General features: G+C 41.7%; 1 pseudogene; it reads right to left on the minus strand.

The window, feature by feature from the left end:
* Nucleotides 1–398: 398 nt before the first annotated feature.
* LOC139458557 (cdc42-interacting protein 4 homolog) lies at nucleotides 399–22,568 on the minus strand (annotated as a pseudogene).
* Nucleotides 22,569–22,925: the final 357 nt, after the last annotated feature.

A 22,925-nucleotide genomic window follows, 5' to 3' on the forward strand; every position in this document is an offset into this window, starting at 1 on the left:
CGTAGCTGTGTAACCGATGACAACGCAAGCTAGGGCTTCTCCATCACCTGATGGGCCTGCGCAGGCATCTGACTGATTGCAAGCATGGAGCTGTGGACTGACCACCTGAAAGATGACCTAGGTTACCTTGTCACCTGATGATAGTACTTTCACACATTCCAAGTCGGCTCTCAGTCTGTTAAAACAGGACGGTGCATTTTCTAGCATGGCTTGATGAAGGAACTATGGAGACGGTCTGTTCCAAACACTAGTGGGATTTGCCCGCTGCAGACACCTCAATGTTCTCCTGGTTATGAAACACGACACTCAATCAGCAGCTTGCATCCTGGAGATCTCGTTTTAACAACCGACAGTGACATCTTTCAGGTCTGTGAACTAGAGTAATGCTATATGGTGTGCTAGACTTGATCCTGATCGTACAGGTGGACCTCTATGTAGGATGTTGGCACGAAGCCCTCGGAGGTATCGTCCCGCTTGACCCGCGTCCACCCGTCGCCCTGGTCAGCCTCTATGATGTTGAACTCTTCATTCTCCAGCATGGAGATCGACCCTTCGCTGCTTCCTGAAAACCACAGCAACAGGGTGAGTTTATTTGGGAGAGGTAATGTAAAGTGAAATGGGGGTAATGTCATGTTAAAGACTATTGCACTTATATAGCGACGTGCATGCGTGTGCGTGTCTTCCTGTATTAGTCCGAACTATTGCCGGTCTTATAGTGCTAGCCCACTGAGAAACCATGCTGCAGTTCAACATGGACACTCCACTCAGACACAGTATACTGACTCCGAGCCAACCAGTCCTTGTCTTGTCCCCAAACTACTGAGTGTCAGGCAGGATAAAAACAACTACCTTCTTTTAACGTCTATTGGCATGACGTCTCCAGGCAGATGCTGTTTCAACAAGACCATGGAGGCGGTCTTATTTAGGAGGACTGTGTTTTCTGCTGTCTAATGACACATGGTCAACACGTGTACATAAAGATAAATCAGCATCAAGCTACTTTGGAACGGATGTTGTGATGAAAGTTGGCATGGGCTTTGCTACAGTTGTAGAACTCACCATCAAAAGGATATAATGCCCGACAGGTTCCGATGATAGGAAACGTTTCAAACTCATGCTCCCCCTCCTCATCTCCATCAATAGGCCTGAAACAGAAGGTCAGTATGAGACGTTAGCAGTGAGAGGGAGGCAGTTTCATATTACGATACAGTGAAGTTTCCACACAGAAACATAAATATCAGAGGTACATATCATATGTAAGGTTCAGCTAGATGTTTGTTTTCTATGGATGTGAAATGAACATTGCAAATATTCAGAGTAACATTTGCATCAACATCAAAACAATTGTTATTGTTGATAATTCTTGGAATACTACCTCTATTACATCACTGCCATAATATTGTATTCAGGCTGCGACCACACTAAAACTAAACAATCAGATTTTCATCAGAAGTCCTCCTCAATGTCAACTATACATCATTAGTCGTATCCCTAATAGCACTCTGGACGACCTCTTCCATGTGCAGAGGCAGGTCATTTCGGGTCTAAATGACTTCATTTCCTTTCTAGATGTCATTTCCGGTCTCTCAAAGGTCATAAAGGTGTCATCTATGACGTCACTTCCGGTATTGGTTCCGGTCGTGACGTCACTTATTCCACTTGTGATGTCACTTCAAGTCAGGAGGAAAGCCCGAAGTGATTCAGGTCTCAGAAGTTACCACTTTGGTGAAACCCACAAGCTCGGGTGTGCTGCTCACAAATCTAGAAACATTACCAGGGCGAACCAGGATTCAAACCCACGGCAAACTGCGGCACCTTAGACGACTGGGCACCCCGTGCCCCCACAACAACCATGATGTGACAGACACTGACAGCATATACTTACGCATACACATTATGCTGCAGGTTTGGTGTTCCTGGCTCGGAGACCTGCTGTTGACTGGCTGGGGTACTGCCATCTGACACACTTGGGGACAGCGACTCGTTAGACGTACTGTGGCGCCGATGTTTACCATCAGCCTCACCTAGATAATTCTGGAACACATAACACAAACACTCATTTCATCACTCAATATGTCCACACTACCTAGTAAGTTGAATGCTGACTTTCGTGGAACCTCGATAGCCTGAAAATAATTCAGGGACAATGTTGAACATGAAACTCATTATTGACGGACACTTGTTTATCCAAACAACTAATTTCAGCAAGCAATTCATCTCTACGAACACAGTAGGTAGATTTACGTAGTCAGTAGTGATGGGTATTGGCCTTTTCTATAGCCATAAATTGCAGTAATGATTCATGTATTGCGATACATACCACAATATATTGCATGCCTTCTTTCACTTGTAATTTGTAACAAAATACTAAAAAAGGTCACATACATCACACTTCCCCTGCAGTTTTTTGACAACTTTGTAGTAGTCCACCATTTTGTTGGATGTTACTCTGACCACAACACAAACGTAATAGACAGATCCTATACAGGAGGCTGGTGGTGAATAATTTTGCTTCTTCGATCACAGGAATCAGATGCTAATTTCATAATTTCAACTGGAGTTGTCACTGATGTACATTTTGCCAACAAGATGAAAATATGCATGATTTTGAAAACCCAATATACACCAGTATTTTCCAAACATATTGTCGGAAGTATAAATACGTAATTCAAATCATGGTATACTGGCAACACCTATAGCAGTCAGACACAGCAAGTAAGGTGTTGGGACAATCCTTAAGAACTCTCCAGTATAATGTTATATGTTTCAGGACCTACTGATTGACGAGAGTGATCTAACTGACGTGTCTGTGTGTCCACCTGCCCCCTGTGTCTGTACTTGGAATCATATTGTTTAAATGGCATCAACGTGTTTTCACTCACCTCAAACTTTTGCAGATCTTGCCGTAGATCATCTATCTTTTGAGCATTTTCTTCTATTTTCTTATCTAAGGTACTTGGATCTCCTAGAGCCGGGTTGTTTGCATAAACATCTTTCATCTTCAACATGCCTTCCCTGTAACAGCAAGCCATGTATACAGTCAAACACCGTTGTGTTGGAGTTGATAGACCTATGTCATTACTGAGGTTCCACACAACCGAAAATGATAAATAAAGAAGGAACATGCAGGGGCAATGCTTTTACTTCGAGACAACAGTAAGTCCCACATAATCTCAAGCTGAATTAGAGCTATCACTGTAACAGCAAGTCCTATATAATCTCAAGTTGAAACAAAGCTATCCCTGTAACAGCAAGTCCTATATAATCTCAAGTTGAAACAAAGCTATCCCTGTAACAGTTTAACTCTACATTACCTCCGTCTGTCCTACCCCCAAGGACTACCACCCTCCCACAGCCCTACAGTTCCTCTCTGCCTGTCCTACCCCCAAGGACTACCACCCTCCCACAGCCCTACAGTTCCTCTCTGCCTGTCCTACCCCCAAGGAATAGACTACCACCCTCCCACAACCCTACATTACCTCTCTGCCTGTCCTACCCCCAAGGACTACCACCCTCCCACAACCCTACAGTTCCTCTCTGCCTGTCTTACCCCCAAGGACTACAACCCTCCCACAACTCTACATTACCTCTGTCTGTCCTACCCCCAAGGACTAGACTACCACCCTCCCACAACCCTACATTACCTCTGTCTGTCCTACCCCCAAGGAATAGACTACCACCCTCCCACAACCCTACATTACCTCTCTGCCTGTCTTACCTCCAAGGACTACCACCCTCCCACAACCCTACAGTTCCTCTCTGCCTGTCCTACCCCCAAGGACTACCACCCTCCCACAACCCTACAGTTCCTCTCTGCCTGTCTTACCCCCAAGGACTACCACAACCCTACAGTTCCTCTCTGCCTGTCTTACCCCCAAGGACTACCACCCTCCCACAAACCTACAGTACCTCTCTGTCTGTGCTACCCCCAAGGAATACCACCCGCCCACAACCCTAGAGTACCTTTCTGCCTGTTCTTTGGCCATTTCCTTCTTGATTGCATCAATCTTCTGCTGCAGCTTCTTCCGACGCTGATTGGGAGGCAGGTCACTGAAGTCTTCCTTTGGGTCATCCACCTGAAGACAATCAAACCAGTCATATCTCACTCTAAACTGGTCAATATCCATGTAAACGCCCACCATCAAGCAGATATGTCACAAGTATCTTTAACAAATTGTTTCTAACAAAACATTTCGTATTTACCACAAAGCATGTCATTCACATAACAATACTCTACATGATCATTAAGCAAAGCGAAATAAGCTGCTAAATTTGCGTTCTTTATCTGTGGGATCATGCCATGTTACACAAAATTACTCAATGTTAATTTCATGGCAGGTCACAATTCATATACAATGATATGGCTGTATGTCACTGAAATGACCGCACATCATCATCACCATCATCATTCCTAAAGGACGACTGTATTAATGACAATGCCACAACGAGGTCAAGGGACCTCATACTAGCATCTACCACTGATAACCCTCAACATGCACGCATGCAATACCAAAGCATACCACAGCATGCAATTTCTACCACTGCTGTTTATAACCACCTAAAACCGTTTTGGTATTCCACTTACTCATTTGTAAGCACGAGACAGCGATTAAGCTGTCTATACTGTTTCATTACAAAATGTTATCAGATGAAATACTTAAATTAATCTTTTTGTTCTGTTTGTTGTTTAAGACCGCACTCAGCAATATTCCAGCTATATGACGGCGATCTGTAAATAATCAAGTCTGGACCAGACAATCCAGTGATTGATATCACAAGCATCAATCCATGCAATTTGGATACGATGACATCAATCAACCGAGTCAGCGAGCCTGACCACCCGATCTCGTTAGTCACCTCTTATGACAAGCATAGTTGCCGTTTAGGGCAAGAATGGGTTGCTGAAGACCTATTCTACCCCGGATCTCCACCGGTCAGTTAAATTAATCAGTAGATCGTAAAGAGCATTTACTGAGCACAGCAAAAATGTAAATAAATATCCCAGGCATTGATTGAATGGTGCCTCAGTCCATCAAATATCAAACCTGGACACTTGCTTAGGAAAAGTAAAGCATATCCTGCAAATGTAACACATTAAATCAACAAAAAATAATTCCAGGCAAAAAAAACCCACTGCGAGCCTAAGGACAATGTAATGTTCTGTTATGGACAACATGCAGAAAACACTGGTGAGAACGCAGGGAATGTTAAGTAGCCTCTTACACCAGTGTGAGGACGGGGTTGAGGAAGTCAACCTGACCCGCCTACTTGTGAAGTCAAGTGTTGATATTGTGCAGCAACACTCCGATGACCACATGGCTTGATTTACAGCTTCTGGCACAATAACAATACTCACTAACTCTAATTGCACCTTGTAAACAAAGTCGTACCAAATAGTTGTCACATACTGTTCTCGCTTAGAATTCATAGCCTGAACTTCATGTAATACAAATTGATTTCGTTATTTGTCAAGTAAACTGTAGTCTTCCATATTACAGAGCACCATGTTATCAAGACATTAATCCATCCTCGTGGACAGTTGACATTAATGTATAGTTGCATGTTAAGTCAAATTAACATTTACACAAGAATATTTGTCAACTGTGGTTTGTATTCTGACTTTATGACTGCCCCGTGGCCTAGTGGACAGAGCGTCCGCCTGGAGAATGGAAAGTCAATGGTTGCGTCCTTGGCCATGTCATACCAAAAATGGTACTTGTTGTTGCCTTGCCTGGTTCTCTGCATCAAGGGGATAAAACAAGGACTAGTCAGCTCAGTCTGTACACTGTGTCTGAGTGGAGTATCCATGTTATACTGCGGCATGGTATCTCAGTGGGCGGGCACTATAAAACCAGTTTTAATCTGGACTAGTAGTACAAGCAGCCATACACACTCATGCATGTACGTTTATATAAGTAAAACAATCTTGAACACGAAGCTAGACCCCATTTCACCTCACATCAAACTTTAGAGTTAAATGAAGCATTTGCACATTTCAGAGTGAGTGAGAGAGTGAATGTTGTTTTTCGCTGAAATATTTCAGCTATATGGCAACATCCAGTAACTGAATTTCACACAGGAAAACCAGTGGTTGACAGTATGAGCAACTATCCACGCCAGCTAGAGCCATAGTATCAGAAAGATCCCAGGTTTAGAAGTGCTTAAGACAAACATCAGATACTTGGAATCCCCACCGACATGTCAGAGGGTATCATTGGGTATCAATGGGTATCAATGGAGATCCACTTCAACATCACTCCGTGGACATGTCATTTGTTTGCTTGCTGTCAAACCCCACACTCAGCAATATTCCACCTCATAGAGTCTGGACCAGAAAATCCAGTCATGACATCATGAGCATCCATCTACACAAATGGGATACATCAACCAAGTCAACAAGCCTGACCATCTGAACCTGATAGTGGCCTCTTGCGGCGAGCATGGGTTGCTGAAGACCAATTTTAACCCGGATCTTGACAGGGTTGAATTCTGAATCAAATCGCAGCCACAAGAAATAACTTTACATGTTGTCGTACATTTGGGCACCTCCAGGGCACAGCCATGTTGTATTAGTAACAGTGTCATGTTAGAACAACACTGATGGTAATTAGAGTTCCCGGCCACCAACATCCAAAGGTCAAGGTCATCATGGTAGTTAAGTACAACAGAAATCATTTGGTTAATAACTCACAAAACAGTGCTGGAGATGGAACTAAATGGGACGGTTTGTTTGCTTTTCTTCCTTGTTTCTAAAAAAAGTATAGTTGCATCTATCTTTTTCAAAAGTTAGGGGAGATAATTATATAAAACATGGTGCTCAGGCTGGTTGCTTGTGACAATGGACGTATCATCTAAAGAGATGAAGATTTACACACGGTCACACTACGTAGCAAATTTGAGTTAACTTTCTCGAATATTTCTCTCCATAGATAGATATCCATATTTCTGTACCAACACTGCTTTGATGGAACAATTTCCTGTTATATACAATAGATAGACATGCATCTTTCTTGATGACATCACAGAGTCGCTACATGTTCTCTAAGACAGTTACCATGGTTACATACTGAAGGAAGTACATCTAGGACTACAAGTTGTAAACTTGTAACCTGGGCATGCCCTCTGTGAAACTTTCCCAATCATTATGCTGTGCTGTTTGTTAAAGTGCTCTTTGACAATGATTAAGAAAATTTCCCAGACCATCCCACGTTTTATATCCCCATCTGGTGTTGTACAAGGGAGAAATATGTTCTTAAACAATAGCCCACAAGTGAAAATCAGATGCTGAAGCTGTTTTTTCAACCTATATAAGATTTGTTCCTCTCTGAAAATCCTGTTTTCAAACAAGATACAGCATCACAAGTCTACATAACTCACCTGTCCGGATTAATTTTGATTGTATTCCATGCACTTTAAACAGTTGCAACATAAATGTATTTCCTTGGGACTCTTCTGCAAAGATGCCCCATGCCAAACATTGTTGTTTGCGTATTTGATAGCACTACATGTTTGATAAACATCGGATCTTGACAACTATGTGAAAAGAAACTGGCATCTATCTTCACTCATAAAAGAAATTTGTTGGAGGTGCAATCTTCTGTTTGAGAACATGTTTCAAATATTTCTGGATGACAGATTCAACAGTCTTGACTGTTTGCTCAGAAGCCAGAGTGTGATGAATTATTTCCCCTTGTATATATACACCAGACAGGGTGGTAGATTCACAGTATATACCACAGATCCAGAAGTCTATGGCTAACCCAGTTGGAATCATATTACTTGTCATTCTGCTGCCATTTTTCAAAGCAAATGTCATCATGCTATACACATTCAGAGGAAATACAATTTGTTCCTTCCTGAGTAAAAGGATGCAAACACAATTCTTACTTCACAGAGCTCTCAAAAAAATGAATTCTTGTATTCGTTAAACAGGAAAAAGCCCATTGTGCAATTTCCGACATTTGCTTTGTAAAACAGGCAACAGAAAACATTGTGGAGCAGATTTGCCACACAGTGACAACTAACAGGCTGTAGTTATGACATTTCATTAACTAGTTTAACACTGTGTATACAACTGACTACACTAATCCTAGACATGACCAAATCAACTGTCACAGTGTGTTGCATCTGCTAACTCTAGGAACTGAGTAAGATGCAGGCTCAGTAGATCATCATATCAAACCATATCTGCCCAGGCCAGGATTGACAGCTCCATAATGAATACCAATAATGGTATCAATATAATCGGGTCAAGAAAGAGACGTCCTTTTGTACATGGGATTCAAGGGTCTATTTAAAGGGAATTTGGGACGCAAATAAAATCTATTTGGTACGTATATTCAACATTTACCAAAATATATACATAATAATTCCCTTTACCGGTATGTATTCTATTTTTAAAATATTTTTCTCAGTCATTCAATTTCAAATCATACCCTTTCATGAGCTAGGAATGAGTTTGAAAGTTTTTCGTCTGCGATCTGGATTCTGCCTTCGTAGAGTGAATTTTAAGAATTGTGTTAAGTAGTCTTTGGGATTCAGGGGTGAACAAATGAGACCGAGTGAAAAAAATTAGAGGGGATTTGGGATTCAGGGGAGCAGGGCATGTTTTCTGAAATGCCATGTTCTGATATGATCATCTACTCAGCCTGTTCTGACACCTGGGTCTGGATGCTACAAGATATCATAGACACGGCATACCTGGATCTAACCTTGATATACACTGGGTACATGTGTGACACATAGCATACATATGTGACACATTGCATACATCTGTGACAAGTTGCATACATCTGTGATGTGATTGCAATATATTCCATACTTTAAGCTATGTTAGTATTAAATATATGCAAAATGTTACTGGGATATAAAAAATGATAATTTCGAAATGGTGTAAAAGTTGTTTGTTACAGGGCACAGGGATTACGTTTTAGAAATTGGTTTAAAAAAAGATGTGGGTTGCTAAGAAAGTGGACACTGTCCTATCAGAACGAACAGTTATCACACTTAAACATGACAGGTTGTCATGGTGACAACTTAACTTTATCAGAAGTGATGTTTTTGTGAATTTGGATGATACTTATGAAACTTTGGATAGCTATTTTTCAACTTGAAATCTAAATTATAACTTTTTAAAGACAAGAAATTCAGAATTTAAAGGGAACATATTTCCTGCATTCCAACATAGGAACACCTAGTTTCTGAGAGCAAACATAGGAGTACTGTGTAGAGTGATTGTCTGTGGCTGTAATGCATGGTCTGTCTATGACATAGTGCAGTAGATCCAGTGAGAGAGACTGACGGACGACGGACAGTGACACAGACATACGAGGTGGGCGACATATTTACCGTGGTAGAGATTGTGGGTAACTGCGATAACAGCTAGAAACAAAATAAATACACACATAGCCTTCAGTTCCAAAGTATCTACCTGGATGAGCATCTCTAGCGCTCTATGCTTATATGGATTCAACTCTCTCTGTATGAAGCTACCCAAACTAAAACCAACCACTCTTCATATCAGACCGAAGTTGCAATTCATAGAAACATGTACGCACATTGTACCAAGTTGGGATACATTATCGTTAAAGAAGATGGATTAATTTTGAATTTTTTCACCAAGTCAAATAATAATTAACGCATCGAGATACTTTCTGGGTGTTGATGAAATCATCCAACTTGATTCCAAGTAGGCCTGGAAAACGTGCTGAAGAAGGTGAGGTTTCTAATAAAACTGTGCCAACCATCACCTCAGTTCGTCATAGTTCCAAACAAATGAGAAATGTAAAATTCTATTGTAATAAATCTTTGTCCTGGAAAAAAGCAATGTAAACAGTGACGCACAAAAGAACAAAATTAACAAAACAATACCTGGAAGCAATCTGACCATGCACCTTGACAAAGATACCCAGCATTATGCCATGATCAGCAGCTACCTCTAGTGTTCCATGGACTTATTGACTTCATAAAAGGGCTCCATTTCAGAACTTTAATTGTTGACTTATTATTGTGGTTTACCATATCGCTGTAGTAATCCTATCTCAGTGCTGCCCCCTTAAAACAATTTAGATTTGGACTTGTTGCTACACGGAGCTGCTGACTGTGCCAGTGTTTTCCTAATAGATTCCCGATCCAAATGTGCATCGTACTTTATAGGCTTCAGCAAAGTGCCAGCGTCATGATCTAACGACAAAGGCAACATGATTTACTTCATGAGACACTCGTCTTCACATACAAGTACTTATATTGTAGATGGAGCAACAATATATTTACTTATGGAGTTGGAAATCGGACTGGTAAAGATTTTTTATCTGCAATAGCTCTCAACGATGACAGCCATAAATCTGTACCTTCTCGAGGATCCATACCCGGTAAGTACATAGAAAGCTGCATGATGGAAAATAGATGTACACATATTTGAAGGCAAATCTATTAGGAAGCAAATTGTCTTGTGGTCTTCATGGGGTTATGATTCATGTACATACGGCAGGGTTGTTAGTGCCGATGTTCCAAATCGGGAGTCTATTAGGTAAACATGATGGGACAGCCCGTAGCTGTGCATAGCGACATGTCAATATCAAGGCAGCACAGAGATACACTTACCTCAGCTATCTTTCCATATAGCTTTTAAAAACGCATTCATAAAATTAAAGTAATGTGACATTATTCGGATGCTACAAAACTACATGGAACACAAGGTGTCCTCCCCATCTGGCCGATGCTGTCAAACTGCTTGCAGCACAACTACTCACACACCTACTCATGCCATGCTGAAAACATAGGACTGGGTACTAGACAGGAAACTCAGGGGAAACTATAATGCAGGATGGAAAACAGGACTGCATTCTTTACATACCAATAATCCAATGATCTTTAACATGAGGAAAAACAAATAATAACGGCTGGCTAGAAAATAAAACTTTGGTACAAAATTCTCCCGAGAAATTCTGTTGGTTGTTAACACTCACACAAATACACTGAAGAGAAACCTACAAACAAATTGAGTCAACAGTCAGACACCAAGCACTCAAATCGAAAAGAATATATCCTGACGAAAAATTGGAAGCGTCATAACATTAATACGTCTCTTGAGTTAAATCAGTTGTCAGGAAAGATGTATGCAATTCATGAAAATGAACTACGGTGAAAGGTCTGCTACGTGAGACATGAGAATACATGTGAATACATGTGACTTGATGTGATGAACGTTATGTGCCCTTGAAGAATGAAGCCGACGATGAGGCAAGATGAAACATGTCTGACAACTGATCTAACACAGGAGCTTCACTGACATCCAACATCTAGTCTAACTGCCATCAAACAGACCTGAGATTTCTGCAGCAACAGTTAATAAAAATGTTCAGTCAATGTTTAAGAAGACAAATCATCTTTAGAAAACAAACTTGGAAATTCCACATATTTATAATTACAAATTGGGAATAATGGTAACAACAACTGAGCACAACATATCTGTAGGAATGACTCCATTACGCCCCAAATGTTTAAATAAAAACCTTTTAAAAAAATTAAAAAAAGAATCTGCAAAAGTAACACCTAGAGTAGACCGTACAATGAAGTGCATGATAAATATTCACTTTACACATGATACAGTAGGTCAGATGACCATATGCAAGAGGTTGTGAAATACATCCGAGTGCATACCACACAGTCTCTACAGTGAAAGCTGTATTATAATCTAGCCTATCTGCCAATGCAACAAACACTCTAGCTTGGGTTAGTGGCATATGGCTGCCTACACATAGTTAAGAATATTAGGAATAAAGAAGATTTGCTATAGTATGGATAAACATCTTGTCTTTTTTTTAAAGTAAGACAAACGTTGAATTATTGTAAACAGAACGAATTCCCTCCCTGGTAAATCACATCTACTGACAATAATACCTCGCCCTACAATAGTCAAAAACACATCTTACAATCTAGCAGTACTACCAACACAGAGTAAGGGAACAATAAAGTGGGCGAAATATTTTGGCGTTCTTAAAGTTCCTAATAGTGTACCACCTGCTAACATTTTGTGAGTTCACACACACAGCTTGAGACTGAATACTTACTGATCAATTACATCTGTGAAATAAAAGGGGGCTGGCAACGGTAGGATATTGTATTATGTGGGTCTTTTGGTCAAAGGTTCAAACACAGGATTTGAAACAGATATGTAGGATGCCCTATTCACTTCAAAAGTTTCTTTAAGTCTAGATGAGCCAACATGAAATAAAGCTTGGAAAACACCAGCAAAATCAGTAGACATGTGAGATGAGATGTCACAGTCATTACATTTAAAAGAATCTCTGAGTCTAGTTTACCTAAAGGATTACAACAAAATGTGGACTAACATCTAGACTCTGAAATGAAAATATTTTACAGATAAATTATCATCTTAATAAAATACAACAAAAAGGAGCCCAGGGACTTCATTTTGAGAAACTGCAGTAATCTAGACTTGCCAAATATTACAGACCAGCATGGGCTGTATGGGATCAATTTGTTTTCAGGTCTGTATGACAGACAAAGCAAAGTGCATCGTTCCCTTATGTTCGGTTGGTAGTACATGTGCTTCCTAAAAGAACAGTGCACACTCCTGTTAATATGCTAATTCATAAAGACAAATATGTTAGTAGAGAGACCAACAATCTGAACATGACCTACCTTTGATGACTGAAATAAACCAAATATTCCCCCTCGTTTCCGACTCTTGCCAGAAACAGTGGATGTCTTATAGGTATTTTTCATGTCTGAAGGCGCTGATTTGGGTGTGGAGTGGTTCGAGTTTTCGGTGGCCTGCATGTTGCTCAGATCTTCGAATGGAATGTCACTGGGGACCTGAAACCCTGACTTGTGCCTCTCGATAACCATCTTTGAATCCTGAAAACATAAGATGAGGTCCGATGAAATGGAGTAAACGCCACGACCAAAAGTATAGCACTTAAATAGCGACGTACAAGTGTGTGTGAGTGTGAGTGTGAGTGTGAGTGTGAGTGTGTGTGTGTGTGTGTGTGTGTGTGTGTGTGTGGTCTGGACTCAATTATTTACAGACCGCCGCCATACACTGGAGTATTGCTGAGTGCGGGGTTAAACAAACAAACAAACAAACAAACAAACAAACAAAGACTCTAACTCTGTCATCTACTTCCTGGTAAGCATAAATATATTCTTCTCTACTAGCAATATTCAACACTACATTCAGACATTAAACAATTGTGCATGGTTGTATTGAAGTCTCACTTCTTTTGCATTTATGGCTGCTGCAGCCTTCTGCATGCCGTCGATGCAGGTGTTGATGATGGGGATGACATTCCTGTCAGCCTCTGCACTCTGACCTATAGCTGACTGGAGGCGGTTGATTCGCTTCTCGTCCATATCTTGTAAACCCTGAAACACACACAAATAAGCTTGTACTTGTAAAAAGATGAAAGGGTAATATGACATAAAAAGTTGATTAAGATTTTTGATTTGATCTGTTTGTTGTTTAACGCCGCACTCAGCAATATTCCAGCTATATGACGGCGGTCTGTAAATAATCGAGTCTGGACCAGACAATCCAGTGATTGATATCATGAGCATCGATCCCAACAATTGAGATATGATGACATGCAGTGAGCCTGACGACCTCTTACGACAAGCATAGTCGCCTTTTACGGCAAGCATGGGTTGCTGACGTCCGACAGATTTGTTCTTGGGCTAATAGTTTATATAAGTAAGTAATTATTAATTAAGTATTTTTAAAGTAATGTGATAAACATGACATAACTTTCATATTTATAAACAGTAGGATTAGACCTTTCAAATGGTGTATGACATATAGTCGCAAACATGTTTTACAAGCTGATACTTTCCTTGATAAATGAGTGAGTGAGTGAGTTGGGTTTAACACCACTTTTAACAGTATTCCAGTTATATCATGGCGTGTCAGCTTAATGTGGGAGGAAAGCCCAAAGTGATGCAGGTATCAGGCGTCTACCACTTTGGTGAAACCCACAAGCATGGGTATGGTGCTGCCAAACCTAGAAACATAATTGGGGCAAACCGGGATTCGAACCCACAAACATAGGTTTCTAGCGAGTCCAAGGGACGCAACTCTGCACAGTGAATTGTGGTGCCTGAGACGAGTGGGCCACAAGTGGCCTCCCTTGATAAATGAAGGCTTCATCTATCACTACTTAATCTCTGGGAACTCGGTGTGATAGCAGTAAAAGCTTCTGTTGGACTGGTTGTGTTTTGTAATTGATATTGCAAGTGTATGTCTCCCTGCTTCATCAAAAATGTTTGGGTCGAATAGGACTGGAACAAGTCCAAATTTACTCCCCGGGTACCCACCCCTCTACTACCCGGGTACCCACCCCTCTACTACCCGGGTACCCCTCCCTCTATTACCCGGGTACCCACCCCTCTACTACCCGGGTACCCACCCCTCTACTACCCGGGTACCCACCCCTCTACTACCCGGGTACCCCTCCCTCTACTACCCGGGTACCCACCCCTCTACTACCCGGGTACCCACCCCTCTACTACCCGGGTACCCACCCCTCTATTACCCGGGTACCCACCCCTCTACTACCCGGGTACCCACCCCTCTACTACCCGGGTACCCACCCCTCTACTACCCGGGTACCCACTGTGGGTCTCAAGAGACAGGTACAAAATTCCAATTGGCAAAACGTATTAAGATACATGTATCAAACAATCTGGTCATGTATACAATAAAGTTGACTTAAGTTATATCTTTATTCAACAATAGTCCGAAAGAATGGGTGCATAGTCAGAAAGAAATGCGAACATTAGTGACTTGTAGCGTAACCATAGAGTTTTAGAAATTTTTGGCTTTAAACAATACATCACGTGACTAACCACAAGTCTGGGTTGTCCTGTGGGTACCCGGGTCCTACTCGTTACCCCCTCGACCCGGGTACCCGAGTTACCATTTTTAAATGTGCTGGCCCTTAAACATTTTCAACATCATTCGTAAAGGACTATTCTTTCATAGACTTTTCAAACAGAGAGTCATCCAGCTGTACATAGTTGATAAGGAGATCACTCAATTCACTATATTTCATACGTTGTACTCATGGTCAAAGGGACGATGCAGTTTACCGGGTGCAGGCTGATCTCTACCATCTCGCTCAATTACTGCGCTATAGTGTGACCGCTGTCTCGCAATACTACTCCAGTGACTCTCGCTTCACGATCCTTCAACACCCCTTTTCGGTCTTAGGGAAACTTACACATCTTTACGATCCAACACCCCTTTTCGGTTTTAGGGAAACTAACACATATTTACGATCCAACATATCTTTTCGGTCCTTAGGGTTAGCTTGCTTAGGGCAAGGGTAGGCCATAAATTCTTACCTTTTCAAGAGTTAATCTGATTGGTCGGTCATGTTGACATAAACAATAGCGGTTGTAGTTTCGAGAAAAGATTAATGGGACATCACACGCATGCGCAAGTCATTGTTTACTTAATCGCGCATGACTGTTATAATTTTGGTAATAAACTTAAGATAACTTAGCACTAAGACAGATTCAAGAAACGTAGCACTAAGACAGCTTCAAGAAACATAGCACTAAGACAGATTCAAGAAACGTAGCACTAAGACAGCTTCAAGAAACTTAGCACTAAGACAGCTTCAAGAAACTTAGCACTAAGACAGCTTCAAGAAACGTAGCACTAAGACAGCTTCAAGAAACGTAGCACTAAGAGAGCTTCAAGAATGGGCTTAGATAAGATCTTTTTCACTATGAGACATTTATGACAATCTTAGTAACAGGACTGTGAACAGGCTGCCAGGTGAGCTACAAAAGGTCCTTGCTCAAACAAATTGCATACAGTAAACTACATTTATAACCAAGACGTTTATAACCAACTGACGGATATAACGAACAGTTAGTTTTTTTGTCCTGTCCATAAGCTGTATATGCTGCATACATGCTTATAACAAACTACGGTTATAACAAACTCAAATAAGTGATCCCTTTGAGTTGGTTATGACTGTAGTTCACGGTATGTTGTGAATGATGAAGACGGATGTACTACCTGAAATACTTGTGGCATGCCGGTGGAATAATACTCTCTCTGATGAGCATTGGTCTGCTGGAGCTGGGCAGCGTACTCGTTTTTGCAATCCTCACATTGAGAAGCCTTCGTATTCATCACAATTCGATGCTGCAAAGTTAAGAAATAAAACATGGGAAATTTTCACAACTTTCAGCTGATAACAGTATAAACATAACACTTTTACCTACGTTCCAGGACTAAAAGTGCTTTACTCATTGTATCACTTGAGGAACAAACCTGGAGCCTCCCTGTGACAGGAAAATGGTTCCCCCACTACACTAGCTCCAGCTCTTCTCACACAAGACTGACACACAGTGTGATAATTACCTTTTCCACTTCAGCTCGGGACAGATTGATGTCTGCATCAGCCTTCCTGTAATTGTCTAGAGCCTTTTCACTGTCTTTGAAAGCCCTTTCGTACTGTCGTTTTGACTGAAAGGTGTAGAAATAATGTCAACACCATGTAAAGTTATTCTTATACCTCAGAAACAGTACACAACATACCTTTAACTCAGAGATATTGCATCAATCTACATTTCTTCACTTGAGAATATACAATCAATACAAAAATGTCCATGTCATATTTATTTTTACTACAATTTGAAAGCATTAATTACTTTCAAGAAATGCCGGATGTCATATTTGCATGCAATGTAATTACTCTGATCAGTTGTTTAAAACAAATTCCTCTGCACAATTTTTGTTTGTTTGTTTGTTGTTTAACGCCACACACAGCAATATTCCAGCTAAATGACCAGACAATCCAGTGATTGAAATCATGAATATCGATCCATGCAATTGGGATACAATGACATGCATCAACCAAGTCAGAAAGCTTGACCACCCGATCCCTTACGTCGCCCCTTCCGATAATCATAGTCGCCTCTTACGGCATGCATGGGTTGCTGAAGACCTATTCTACCCCGGATCTTCACGGGTCTCCTCTGCACAAACATCACTTCAAGTAGTGTAGCGTCTACCGCTGAACTGTGATAGCTGACACACAGTTTTGAGAGTTACCTCTCTTTGTTCAAGAACACGGAAGCAGGCAACCACATGGCATATGTAATTGAGACAAACACCTAAGAAAATAGAGCTTGCATAGCCTTGTACTTATTCTACAAGTTGGTATCTAACAGTACTCCCAATTGTCTCCCCTTGCTCAGGTGTCCCAACCTGTTGGTAACTCCCAACAGAGAAGTCATGGCCATGCATCTCACCTTATCTAACTGTTGGTATGACTGTTTAAGTGAATCTTGAATCCTTGTTCCTTCATGTAAATGCTGAAATGATAAACACACATCCATGAACACCCCACAGGAGCTAAGACATGAAAATGTGGCAGATTTTAATCATTATCACACACGCTTTATGGGGATTGTTTCCTGTTCGTAAATGTGTGGCCATTTCTATATTAAGTGTGTACATATCCTATAGTTTGGTTGATCCCTGTAGGTTGGGAAGTAGGCCTGTAAGGGATGGATCTCTCCACCATTTGGAAATCTATAACTAATGTCTATATGACACCTCTTTATATGTATCAATTATAAACAAAAGGGTTTCTATGAGTTTTGTAAAAGCATGAAAACAATAGTCCATTTTTAAACATCTTTTAATGTGTGCATCTGTCAATAAAACAACTTAAAAAGGATTTGGGGGGTAAATTAACCAATGATCAACCAGACATTCTAACTTCTTAATTTGCATTGCATCCAGCTTCACTTTAAAATACAAAATTTGGTGTGTTATGATTAAGACTGTGTTATGATTAAGACTGGTTTTACGCCACACTTAGCAATATTCCAGCGATATCATGGTGGTGGAAACCAGAAACCCACATCACACCCATCTAGGGAATCAAACCTGTGCTTGCGACATGACGAGCCAATGCTTAACCACTTGGCTACCCCATGCCCCTACTAAGACTGAGTCTGAAACAAGCAATCACCCTTTTCCTCTCCTGTCTGAGCTCCCCAATGAGAGCCTGCAGGTCTTTAAAGACGGTGCCCTGCAGGTTCTCAGCCACCATCTCATGCTGGCCCGCGATGTCATGCAGCTCCTTCACCATGTCCACAAACGCCCGCGACCACGTAAACCTGAAACACAAACCCACGGATTAGTTACATCAGCCACCAGCTGTTTACTTGTGTAATGTTTGTTGTAAAGTAGGACCATTTTTGTCTTCACTGTAAAGTTTTCCCCAAAAACCAGCATCACATGGCTGCAGTATTCCTTCCATGTAAAATAAGACCTGTTTTCCCCCAAACCAGCATCAAATGGCTAAACGGATTTTCTTCAGACCCGACAAGAGCTGTTGAGATAAAAGACTACAGGATGGAAAGAGCTGGAGTCCCTACCTGACTGTCAGGTATATAAAGGGGATGTCATCCACCTGGGAGGGAGGGAGGGAGGGGGTAATACACAGCCCCACCCACACCTCCGGACAGTTGCCAGGAAACACAACTTTACACAGGTAGGTGGGTAGGATCATGCAGAGTTGCCATAGATGAAGCCAGGTAGGATGAGATAAACACACTGGGGCAGCTATAGATACTGGTTACACCCTCACAGGTGAGATGTCAGTATAGAAGGACTGTCTGTGTCATTCCTTTGGGTCAAAGCCATTCCAGGAAGAATAAAGATCCTATTGATGATTAGATGCAAGATGGAATGTTACTTAGTCACTGTCATAGCAGTGTGAGAAATTGGCCTTGACTAACTGCCCAATAGTTAAGGTATCATAAGGACTAGTACAAACTTGCCCTTTTTAAGGGTTTTGCTAGATGTAATCATTATAAGGACTAGTGGACGAAAACTGTTAGTTTCTACCGCTGCATAGGGTCAAGTCATAGGGTAATAGACAAGTGCGTGACCATGTCTGTATTATTACGAACTTTGGTATGAACAATCAGCCAGTGTTTAATTGTCCTCACATACTTAACACATTTATTGCTTAGCAGGAGCAGTGACTGAGTCAGTAAGTGAAAGTTGTTGCATGGTACAGATAGCAATACTACACCTCTACCAGTCTGTAATAAACTGAAGGTTAGACAAACCAGAGGTTGATAGCATGAGCACCAATCCATGCCACTGGGCATACTGACACTCAGCCAGGTCAGCTCTCATGACAAGGAGGGCATGGAATTAGTTCTTAAACCTGTTTCTCTGAGATCACTCACAATGTATGTTTTACTGGATTACACCTCTTCAGCCCAGTGAAGTCTCCAGCCCATATTCATATGTAGCAGCCATTGTGATCACCCAATCTCCAAAATAGTCCTTTTTGTTTGTTGTTTAACACCTCACTCAGCAATATTCCAGCTACATGACGGCGGTCTGTAAATAAGAGTCTGGACCAGACAATCCAGTGATTGACATCATCAGCATCAATCCAAGCCATTGGAATACGATGACATGCATGAACCAAGTCAGTGAGTCTGATACCGTTAGTCACCTCTTACGACAAGCATAGTCGCCTTTTATGGCAAGCATGCCAAATTAGTCAGTTCATACAACACAGGGTACTGAAGGCCAAAGCTCAAACCTCCACTGCACCACTGTTACAAAGCATTGCATGTTCCTGTAATCATGGTAATGTTCTGTCAATCATGTATTTTCTTTGTGTCGCACACACTTAGTCTGATTACACCATCACAATCTATCAAAACCAAAACCTAAAGCCCGTGTGTTTTATTTCATATGAAAACAATCAACAAAGAGGACGAAAGAAGCCAGCATTGCCTAATCACCAGCCTACTACACAAGATAAACAGGATTAAATTGCTTTTTATGATTACGCCGGTGTGGAGACTGTACTGGATGCCAGGCCAGGTTCACCAGCTGTTTCTTATCATAGCCTGGAGTTGGTAATAATGTAGAAGGCACAGAGCTTCGGGTGACTATCTGCCCTGGCAGGGAGGAGGAGGAGGTATCTTCAACACAAAAACCTGTGTCAGCAGTTTCTGGTTGACTGCAGCTAGACATGATATGGGTGTTACGTGGCTTGTCTTCCAGGTTGTTTAAGCATATCAGGCCAGTTGAAGGCTTTTCAGAGCTTCTTGGTGAGAATGAGTGAGGTGGGTTCTACACTACTTTTAGCAATATTCCAGCCATATCACAGGAGGGTACACCAGCAATAGGCTTCACATACTGTACATGCATGTGGGGAACCCAGCCTTGGCCTTTCAAGATGGACCACCTCCGAGGTCTTGTGGTAGAAACTACGCCCGGAGAGCAGAAAGTCTGGTGTTCAATCCTAGCCGCGTCATACCAAAAGAAGTTAAAATATGGTACTTGTTGTTACCCTGCCTGGTGCTTGGCATTAAGGGGCTAAAACAAGGACTAGTTGGTTTGGAGTCAGTATACTGCGTCTGGGTGTAGTATTCATGTTAAAACTACAGCATGGTATCTCAGTGGGCTAGCACTATAAAATCTGCATTAGTGAATATTCTTATTAACCCCTGTTGACCTACTTATCTATTGGTCCCTTTCAACATGCAGTCAACATAAGGCCACACCACTTTATTTCCTTGTTTACAGACATGCCTTCCCACAGTTTGTATCCTGCCTCTTACCATACTAGGGCTGGTGGGGTAGCCTAGTGGTTAGAGTGTTCACTTGTCATCCTGAAAGGTGGGGTGAAATGGGGTTTAACGTCGAGTCCAAGATGATTGCACTTATATCGCTGTGTGAGAGCGTGCACATACACTTGTACTAGTCAGGACTAATGCAGATTTTATAGTGCTAGCCCACTGAGATACCATGCTGTAGTTTTAACATGAATACTACACCCAGACGCAGTATACTGACTCCAAACCAACTAGTCCTTGTTTTAGCCCCTTAATGCCAAGCACCAGGCAGGGTAACAACAAGTACCATATTTTAACTTCTTTTGGTATGACGCGGCTAGGATTGAACACCAGACTTTCTGCTCTCCGGGCGTAGTTTCTACCACAAGACCTCGGAGGTGGTCCATCTTGAAAGGCCAAGGCTGGGTTCCCCACATGCATGTACAGTATGTGAAGCCTATTGCTGGTGTACCCTCCTGTGATATGGCTGGAATATTGCTAAAAGTAGTGTAGAACCCACCTCACTCATTCTCACCAAGAAGCTCTGAAAAGCCTTCAACTGGCCTGATATGCTTAAACAACCTGGAAGACAAGCCACGTAACACCCATATCATGTCTAGCTGCAGTCAACCAGAAACTGCTGACACAGGTTTTTGTGTTGAAGATACCTCCTCCTCCTCCCTGCCAGGGCAGATAGTCACCCGAAGCTCTGTGCCTTCTACATTATTACCAACTCCAGGCTATGATAAGAAACAGCTGGTGAACCTGGCCTGGCATCCAGTACAGTCTCCACACCGGCGTAATCATAAAAAGCAATTTAATCCTGTTTATCTTGTGTAGTAGGCTGGTGATTAGGCAATGCTGGCTTCTTTCGTCCTCTTTGTTGATTGTTTTCATATGAAATAAAACACACGGGCTTTAGGTTTTGGTTTTGATAGATTGTGATGGTGTAATCAGACTAAGTGTGTGCGACACAAAGAAAATACATGATTGACAGAACATTACCATGATAACAGGAACATGCAATGCTTTGTAACAGTGGTGCAGTGGAGGTTTGAGCTTTGGCCTTCAGTACCCTGTGTTGTATGAACTGACTAATTTGGCATGCTTGCCATAAAAGGCGACTATGCTTGTCGTAAGAGGTGACTAACGGTATCAGACTCACTGACTTGGTTCATGCATGTCATCGTATTCCAATGGCTTGGATTGATGCTGATGATGTCAATCACTGGATTGTCTGGTCCAGACTCTTATTTACAGACCGCCGTCATGTAGCTGGAATATTGCTGAGTGAGGTGTTAAACAACAAACAAAAAGGACTATTTTGGAGATTGGGTGATCACAATGGCTGCTACATATGAATATGGGCTGGAGACTTCACTGGGCTGAAGAGGTGTAATCCAGTAAAACATACATTGTGAGTGATCTCAGAGAAACAGGTTTAAGAACTAATTCCATGCCCTCCTTGTCATGAGAGCTGACCTGGCTGAGTGTCAGTATGCCCAGTGGCATGGATTGGTGCTCATGCTATCAACCTCTGGTTTGTCTAACCTTCAGTTTATTACAGACTGGTAGAGGTGTAGTATTGCTATCTGTACCATGCAACAACTTTCACTTACTGACTCAGTCACTGCTCCTGCTAAGCAATAAATGTGTTAAGTATGTGAGGACAATTAAACACTGGCTGATTGTTCATACCAAAGTTCGTAATAATACAGACATGGTCACGCACTTGTCTATTACCCTATGACTTGACCCTATGCAGCGGTAGAAACTAACAGTTTTCGTCCACTAGTCCTTATAATGATTACATCTAGCAAAACCCTTAAAAAGGGCAAGTTTGTACTAGTCCTTATGATACCTTAACTATTGGGCAGTTAGTCAAGGCCAATTTCTCACACTGCTATGACAGTGACTAAGTAACATTCCATCTTGCATCTAATCATCAATAGGATCTTTATTCTTCCTGGAATGGCTTTGACCCAAAGGAATGACACAGACAGTCCTTCTATACTGACATCTCACCTGTGAGGGTGTAACCAGTATCTATAGCTGCCCCAGTGTGTTTATCTCATCCTACCTGGCTTCATCTATGGCAACTCTGCATGATCCTACCCACCTACCTGTGTAAAGTTGTGTTTCCTGGCAACTGTCCGGAGGTGTGGGTGGGGCTGTGTATTACCCCCTCCCTCCCTCCCTCCCAGGTGGATGACATCCCCTTTATATACCTGACAGTCAGGTAGGGACTCCAGCTCTTTCCATCCTGTAGTCTTTTATCTCAACAGCTC

Source organism: Haliotis cracherodii, unplaced genomic scaffold (assembly GCF_022045235.1).
Source record: "Haliotis cracherodii isolate W230 unplaced genomic scaffold, xgHalCrac1.p SCAF_13, whole genome shotgun sequence".
Lineage (NCBI taxonomy): Eukaryota > Metazoa > Mollusca > Gastropoda > Lepetellida > Haliotidae > Haliotis > Haliotis cracherodii.